This window comes from Ostrea edulis, chromosome 4 (genome assembly GCF_947568905.1).
Source record: "Ostrea edulis chromosome 4, xbOstEdul1.1, whole genome shotgun sequence".
NCBI lineage: Eukaryota > Metazoa > Mollusca > Bivalvia > Ostreida > Ostreidae > Ostrea > Ostrea edulis.
The window spans coordinates 73,496,542-73,505,870 of record NC_079167.1 but is presented as its reverse complement, the minus strand read 5'-3'; the positions used below and the strand labels follow the sequence as shown (position 1 = coordinate 73,505,870).

Sequence of the window (9,329 nt, the reverse complement as noted above, 5' to 3'; positions counted from 1 at the left end):
TGTAGCTATAAATATTTTACAAAGAATATGGAGTATGATATCAAATGTCAGACTTTGCTTAAGAATGCAGCAAATACTCGTCAAGACTTTGCTTAAGAATGCAGACAATACTCGTCAAGAACATTTCTCATCAGAAAATTCCCTGAATCCGTCCCTGAAATATGCGGGTTTTTCCCCGTTGTAATTGGTCATGGAACCTACAGTGGGTTTTCCTCAAATTTAATGAACTAGTTCTTACTTTTATTTTATCAACCGTGAAAAAAAATTTACACATGGAATAAATTTGATAAGAGGAGCAGCAGGAACGATAACTCTGGGAAAATAATAACCTTAAAACCAGTATCAACTCCTTTAAAATAAATCAATCTGCTAAAAAAGGGAGGGGGTCATTTTTCGACGGGGGTCATTATTTTTCAGGTATGACACGCAAAATAATGACCCCTGGGTCTTCTTTCTACAAAATTATCCAATTTTTCTACGGCTAGGGGGTCATTTTTCGACGTCGAAAAATGACCCCCGGTCATTATTCTATGGGAGTCAAAATTTGCCTCTTCACCGGCGTGAAGCGTTAACGCGCCTCATGAAGTATGCCAGTGTGAAGCGTCGCGGTTTATGCTCTCATGCATTTTCAAAACTGAAATGTATGTCCTAATATATTACAAACAAACAGAATGTATGCTAAGAGAATAAAATCTATCACGATGAATGCATGGAATCAAAGTAACTAATTTAAAAAATCAAGGACAATTTTTGTAATGGTTTCTGTAAATAATCTCAAAGTTGACTCTTTGTACATTTCTGACAAATCGAACGAAGAGAAAAAAAATTGTCCTTATTTTAAAAGTAAGCCTCAGGTTCTGTGAATGTGTAAAAACAAGGTTATTAGATATCAAACATATTTCACTAAATGAAATACTAAGACAGTCAATACGGAACAACTGTAATTAGTACAAAAGAAGAAAACCATATTACATTGTCTGTATGCCAAGCATGATTCTATAGATAAAAAAATCGTGAATGATACCGGAAATTTCAAACAGCTTGGGGATTTCTCAGATCTTGTAATAAAAAAAAGGGGGGGGGGGATTTGTTGTGTGAATATCGACTTCTCTCATCAGTCATAACCCCTTCAAGTAAGACATTTAATTTCTCTCTAATTCAAAATACATTAATAAACACAATACCAATGTCAACTTCTACACTAAACATGACATCTAGCCTGAACGGGATGACATGTTATTTTTCAAAATAAAAATCAAGTAAGATTGCATGAAAATACAAGACACTCAATTTTTGAATGACTGTATTTTTTTTTAAATCCGCGGAAGTCATTGGGAACCTCTTTCTTCCTAGATGTTAAATGGACATCATGTACTATGCATTTGAGTCATGTTTATTATCAATCATTGCTTTCAACATTGTATAAGATATGTTTTTTGTCGTAAAATTAATGTAATGTACAATAGTTATGATAATTTTAAATGGTTATTTTCACCATGCAGAATACAATATCTTTCTAGTTCTTTTTGTTTGATCTACAAGTGCATACTGGTCGCGTTGGTTCGGTGGTTGGAGCGTGTGCATCCTGATCGGTTGGTTGTGGGTTCGAACCTCGTTCGCTCCCTAGCTTCGTATAGTGACTGCTCGAGTCATGAAAACAAGATAGCAAATATTCCTTACCAACATTTATATACATAGTACCGTAATGACACAATTAAAAACCCAGGGTTTGAATGTAAGATAGCAAATATTCCTTACAAACATTTATATACATAGTACCATAATGACACAATTAAAAACCCATGGTTTGAATGTATTCAGAGAATTTTAAACATATGTGGACTCTCTAATATATGGTATGAACAAGTTATTGTGAATGAAAAATGGATAACAAACGCTGTAAAACAAAGCCTTAAGGATCAATTTGTCCACTTTTTGTCAAGTGATGTTTTTATCTCTTTCAATGGTACAATATACAGGATTTTTAAAACAAGTTTTGGTCTGAAAACTTATCTTAAAAATCTACCCGAGAAACTCAGCAGCATCCTTTTGAAACTTCGTACCACGAACCATCGCCTCCCAGTAGAGACTGACCGATGGTTAAGTATACCATATAAGGAAAGATTATCTATTTTATGTAATGAAACAAAAATTGCAGATGAATACCATTTTGTATTCGAGTGCAGTGCTTTATCCGGTATAAGAAAAGAATATCTACACGGAAAATATTATACGAGACCAAATATAATGAAATTTTATGAAATTATGCCAACGAGTAATATTAAAAACCTGTGCATGTTTATTAGAAAGGTAAATTATACGAATTAGTATGTTCTCCTTAATACACGACTTCATTTTTTAAATATATATTTATGTACATATTTCACTATGTTTATTTGCATACATGTACCTATACACATTCCTCTAACGTTTCTTGTATTGATACATGATATTTCTGTACTGAACCTCATGTACCACTTCCAGTGTGGTGTAAGCGAATAAAATGAATGAATGATCGTCAAACACTCGGCAAAATTCGAGGTTCCATGTAGCAGCAGGAGTTAGCAAGATAAAGAAATCTTACGACGGCATGTAGGCTGAAACGCCGTGCGCATGTCTGAATTTGTGGCACTTCATCTACTGCTTGTGACGTCACAACGTCAGTGAAAAGTATCTTAAGTCGAATGTAATACGACATACATATACAAGCAAAGAAACATTGTAATGTACGATTTTTTTTTCCTTCTCAAACACAATTTTAGTACAGATTATCAATTCAATATGCAATACAGTGGCGGATCCAAAAACATTTCAAAGGGGGTGGGTGAATTGCGACCCAAAGTTTGTACCTTTTCCGCCCAGGAAAGTGGGGATGGGGGTGTTGAAGACTCCAAGATGGCAAAAATAAGTCTTTTTAAAAAAAACCATTCATCCAAAGGAGGGAGTTGCATCCCCCTACACCCTCTAGATCCGCCACTGCTATATAATGAAAATTCAAGTAAAATTACAGAAGCGCTAATTCATGATTACCCTAAACAGCACATTACATGTATCGATGATTGCGCTAGAATTGAAGCACGCTAGATTAAGCACAATTGCAGTGTCTTAAAGGTTGCAACAATTATAATACTCTATGTTCTGAGAGTTAAGAATTGTGAACCGTCTAAATCAAAAATGATATTTACTATTAATCAATGTAAACCACAGAAGCGCTCATTCACGGTTAGCGCAAACAGCACATTATCGATGATTGCGCTAAATTTTAAGCACGCTAAATGAAGCACAGTGACAGTGTCTTGGAGGTTGCAACAATTGTAATAAAACCCTACGTTCCGAGAGTTCAAAATCACGGACCATTTAAAACAGAGAGATATTTACAATTTCATTTTCCCCACTTTAATTCCAAGTTGTAGTGGCTGTCTCTCCGCACCTGTAAAACAGTATGCAAATATTAAAATGTACAATTAAATAAATTCTTTCTAATTAGCAATGAAAGTCTAAAACGTTTTAATCTGTATTATATTTTGTAACATTTATTTTGAAAGCTATACTTACTTATCAACAGAAAATTTAGAACTATTTTCCACTGAAATATAAAGATGTTAAAGTACGTTCAATCGCTGTCAAAACGGAGAAGTTAAAAATGTTTGCATGAACGGTAAATACCTGCACAGGTGAAACTGAGAATTATGCGACTTAGTCAAATGATACTGACAAACACAAACACCTTGGTGGTGTACTTTCTGTCCAGTTCATCATTCCCTGGGGCCGTATAAAATTATCATCAGAACACTAGATATCGATGTATTAATTGTAAAGCACTAAAAAATAAAGATTTAGGGGCGTGACTATGCTTTCCATTATCCCATATTTCCCTGTACCTCCAGATTAACTTTACTTCTATTAAAATCTTGGGGGAGGGGGACTTACTAATAAGATGCATTATATCCATGTCCCACGCGGTCTTTCAATAAAGCCAGCAAAGCCCGGGCATTCATCAGCTCCAGCTCGCCTTGTATGGATCTTATCATTCGGCTTAAACATAGGAAATAAACTTTTACATCATTATTTTCATTATTATATACAAAACAACTACTGTTTAATTAAGAGTACAATGTATATTCAAACAGCTTTTTAAACTTATTACAAATAGTGGTATTTGCAATTGGTCTGCATCCGTCGTCGATCGTTAACAATTGAACATTTTTAACTTATTCTTGATAACTACCATTCCAATTAATTTAAAGCATCTATGGGATATAGATCGTAAATTTCAGGACTCCTGCACCCCTGCGAGGTAAAAGCTGCCCAAATTAATCAATTTTCAGACATTTTTTCTACAACGGCACATGCGCAAGAAAATCTAAATGCATAGTGATGTAGAGCAGGAAGTCCTCTACCAAAATTGTAAACTTCATGATCCCCGGGTAGGAGTCTGACTCCAAGGCGGGGTCAAACTTTGTATGCATAACATTTAGATAATATCCTCTTTAATGCTCTTGAACCTAAATAGATATTTAGTAAGAGTGAATAGTCCTTAACCAAAATTGTAAATTTCATGATCCTAGGGGGTACGAATTTGATTCCAGCATGGAGACAATATCATGATAGTGAATATTGTCTTTATGAGTTGGAAGACTTGACGTTTTCTGACACAGTCTGAAAACTAAATGCTTATTTAGAAGAAAAGCAGAAAAGGTTGTACCAAAATTGTGAATATCGCAACTCCAGGGTTTTGACTCTAGGACGGGTCCAAATTAGTATATCGTGTTAAATTCATGTTATATGTATTATATTATGTAAAGCCTTTCATCAGTATTTAAGCACTTTCTAGGGAATTTAAGTTCTGAGAACACATCTTGTTTTATACTTTTGCTGAATATTATATTTAGCTTAGATTTTCAGAACAGGAATTTTTCTCTACATTCCGTAGCCCATGGGAGTAGTGATACTTTTAACTAATACTCATGTGAGCGATTAGGCCTATGGGCCTCTTGTCTTTATATTAATTTTACGGTTTTGTTAGTGGGATATGACGGTCACCAGTATTTTTGAAAATTTAAAGAATATACGCATTGACAATCATGTTACGTAAAGTGAGAACACTCAAATGAACACCGCAGACAGGTGGTCACGTGGATTTTCGATTTACGGAGTTCTTTTGAGCTCGTGTTATAATTCTTTGAATTTTATTTAAGACAATTTACGCTTAGCTTTGATTGAATTTTTTTCTTATGTATAATTTTATATATAAAACGACACATATCTTTAGTGACACCTGTCACCTTTAATGAACGAAACACTGCATTAGTATTGATAGCGAGCGAGGGGACGGGCTAGCTCCGATGGTTACATATTTGAGTCTCGTGATTTGCTCTTCATCAGCTGAAAAATTAGTGGGATTAGTGCTACATGTTTGGGGTCATGTTGTGGTATACTTCACAATCGGATCGGATCACACTGGCCATTTTCCGTAACCGGAAAGAAGACTCGGACATGGACCCGCGTTAAGATTGCACGAATTCGATGTATTTCTTCACCGGAAGCGCGCATGCGGATGAAATCAAAAGGATTGAACCGAATCCCTGTATAATTTAGATTTTCACCGCAGATTCAGTTCGGTATCATTAACATCTTTAATCTAATACATAAACATATAAGTGGAAATTGATAGTGGTAGTATACCTTTAATTAGCTATATAAGATATCTTGCATTGGAAAGCTCGCGTTTCATATTGTATCGTGCGACTGTGACGTCATAGTTACATTTGTGTAAACATAGCAACTGACTATGGGGTGCGTTTCACATAGGAACTTACGACCAACTTTGCAACTGAAATTTTCTCGTTTATTGTAAGTTCATTCACTCCAATTTAAAATAGTGAAAAAATAAATGCTCAGTATTTGGTTTCAGAAACGTTTTAATTTATTCATTTAAACTTATAAATGTAATACAATTTATGACTTGCGACTTTGTTGTAAGTTGTTTTGTAAAACGGTTCCCTGATGCGGATCTACATACGAGGTTTATTTGCGGTTACGGAATTAGCCGAGTAGTTACGATTGGTATATACTTCATTGACAACCACGTAAATAAAAATATATTAAAAGTACCACAAACGTTTTTAATTTCCAAACAAGCTTTTTCATACCTTCGTGCGTTTTGCTGTTGTTGGTTTGAAAGAAATAAAAGCATACTAGCAGCTAATATGACGACACTACGGGTTGTTTTTCATTGACTGCGTTATATTTCTCGCGTTAAATGAATAGCGGGGTATATGTCTAAAGTTATGTTGAAAGATATTTAGGATCTTCGCTCGCCTCAACGGTCGCACTAAAAAAACATATCGCGGTAGTTCATTGGGCGTTCGCTTTGTGACCAGTAGGTCGTGAGTTCGAGCCCCGCTCATGCCATGGCAGCGTCTAACCTAAGATTTAAACATAGGTGGTGATTGCTCCTTCGCCAAACGTTCGACAGATAGAAGTGAGAATCACGGGTCTTTCGGACATGACATTAAAAACGGGGGTCATGTGTCGCGGCAGGTGTTGGCACGATAAAGAACCCTTACTGTAACGCGTAGGTCTAAATTTGTGGTACTTCACCTACAGTTGTTGACGTCTCAATATGAGTGAAAAATTTTCGACGGGACGTAAAACAGACAATCAATTAATCAATCAATCAATACCAAGGCAAAGAACAAAATATCGAATGTAATTATATAGACGTGCCAATGATTCATTATCGATGTATCTTTTTCAGATTAGCGCGTATTGAATATTGAATGGGAAGCTTAAAGAATATTGGGTCGCTTATTCCGTAACAGGGATGCCCGGGCTCGATTTCCGAACCCGAATCCCCGTTAAACACGTGTAACATAGAGATAATAACTGTTCCTTCGCCATGCACCTTGCAATGGAAGTGAAAGTCACAGGTCTTTCAGATGGGTGTTCCAAAAATGCGGAACGGAAAACGACACGGAAGACGGAACGGAACGGAATTTAAAAATTAGAATGATTAATGTAGATAGGATAACGCAAACAAAATCGGGGGATCACTCATTTCTAAACTAAATACTTGTATATTTTAACATTTAGATTGATAGAGACATGACTTTTAATTCCATTCCAGCATAAATTCCGTGTTAGCCTTTTAGCTTTTTCATATATTATGAAATAAATATGTTGATTCCTCTTACTATGGGTCGTAAACTTCACCCAATCTAATTAAAATCATATCCTAAAATACGCTCACAATCGCAGAGTATACAGCGCGGATATAAGAAGTCTGATTTTAATTAGATTGAAACTTCACCCTAGTTTACATCAATTGATTCTGTTTCAATCTTTCTTTCCCGCTGTATCTCTTTATTTTCCATACTAATCCGTAAATGTACGAACTTTCACATAGATTCATCCCAAATGAGGCAAATATTTTTTCAACACCGAACTCGTTGGCTTTGAAATATGATGTGATACATAAATGTTTATTGTACTAGGTGTAAAACTAAATTCAAATTCAACTTCAGTTATCTTAAACATATCGATTCGTATAAAGCACGTTCGATTTAACTAGGCTATGTTTGGGGAAAATTGTTTTTAAAAATTATTTTATCTTTTACAATGTTGTTTTCGGGGGGTGGGGGTACCTTTTATTCATTGGGTAGGATCATAAAATCTTTTCTTAAGGAAGCAGCCTGAAAGGTGTTCAATTATAATTCAAGTCTTTTTCAGTATGTTCATCTTATTTTGTCTTCATTTGTGAAACAACATACTGTCACAATCGGGGAGGGGGGGGTAAAACCGGGGAAAAGGATGGTTCCAACAGACGCTTGCAAAACTTACTATGCCAAACATTAACCAAGCGCCTGTTGGTACATTGAACATTCATCCACAAAATCCACCGTTTCTAAATTCGTAATAATGTATTAGTATGAGATATTCATATGAAATGGTGGATTTTGATGACTTCCTGTTCTCTCTGTAATTTCTGCTTCCCTAAGACATTTGATTTTACAAAATGTTGACCTCCTCATAACATAATTGCGTAAAATATTTTCCGTTCCGTTTTTCGTTCCGCGTTTTAGCAAAACCCCTTTAAGATATGACCTTCAGAACAGAGGTCACGGTAAACTTATTAGCACCATAACGAACCGTCACGGCCGTAAGCGTCATGCATAGAACAAAATTCAGTGGCGGATTTAAGGGGGGCCGCAACCGCCCCCCCCCCCTAAAATTTTCAAATTTATGGTAAATCGTGGTATCTTGTTTAGATAAATGTACTAAACAATAAAAGAAGCAATAATTTCTTCCACTCCCGGAGAAATAAATGACAAAATCTTTTGATTTCTTGAATTACTTTATTGGGAGAGCTTAATTTTCCCCCAAAACCCTTAAAATTTGTGTCATTTTACTACTTTCACCTTATTAGAAATGATAGAAAATAGTACAAATGGCTTAAATAGGAGACATATTTCAAGCCCTATAAAATCTTTAAAATCCAGGAGCTTCCGGGGGTTTCGCCCCCTGGGCCCCCACCTCAAGGCCGCCCCCAGACCCCCTACCTCATAAAGTGGCGCCCACCGTAACCGCAATTCCTGGATCCGCCCCTGAAATTGGTGACATTTCACCTAATGATGGCGACATCAAACAAATCTCTAATGGGACAGCACAGAAATGAACATCACAGTTTATGTTTAGTACGTGTACCTTTTGGTGTGGATCGTCATGTTGTTATACCTCAGGGTATCACCTTGTCCCGACATTAGTAAGCAAACCGACAGCGTTACCACAACGTACAGTCTCATCTCTCTGTCTGAAAAATAACAATGACGACAAAAAAAACCCAACGTTTTCAATGTTTATACTTAGAAGAATTCTTAAATCTACAATTACTTTAGAAAATGAAATGCTGTCAGTACAGGTAAAACGAGTTACTCATCACATTCCAGAAGGGACGATGACTTGTAATATTGCAGTTTTGTAAACAAGTGAAGATAATGAACAGTGATCAATCTCACAATTCCTATAAAGCAAACAGAATTAAAGAGATACAGTTGTAAAGATCATTTTGGTGATTTTTTTCCCTCTCGCCCCAAATTATCTTACTCCTCTGTAATATGTTTTGTAAAAAAAAAATGAACGATATGCATCAACTTTGAAATGATAATGTGTTCATTAAAAATTACACTAGGAACCAACTTATTTAGCAGATTGAATTTTTGTCCAGAAAGCAAAAATTCTGGGACGTGATTTGAAAATTATAATTGTTTTAAACTTAAAATCTAATGAATATAAATACATAAAATTCTTATTATATACAGAAAATGACT

At 35.5% G+C, this 9,329-nt stretch overlaps 1 long non-coding RNA gene across 1 annotated transcript; it reads right to left on the bottom strand.

Moving 5' to 3' along the window:
* Positions 1 to 2,753: 2,753 nt before the first annotated feature.
* On the bottom strand, positions 2,754 to 8,844 carry LOC125672369 (uncharacterized). Its single transcript, XR_007368952.2, has 4 exons — positions 8,707 to 8,844; positions 3,931 to 4,035; positions 3,556 to 3,586; positions 2,754 to 3,430 (listed from the first exon to the last, which is right to left on the bottom strand). It is a non-coding gene; the product is annotated as an uncharacterized LOC125672369 (long non-coding RNA).
* Positions 8,845 to 9,329: the final 485 nt, after the last annotated feature.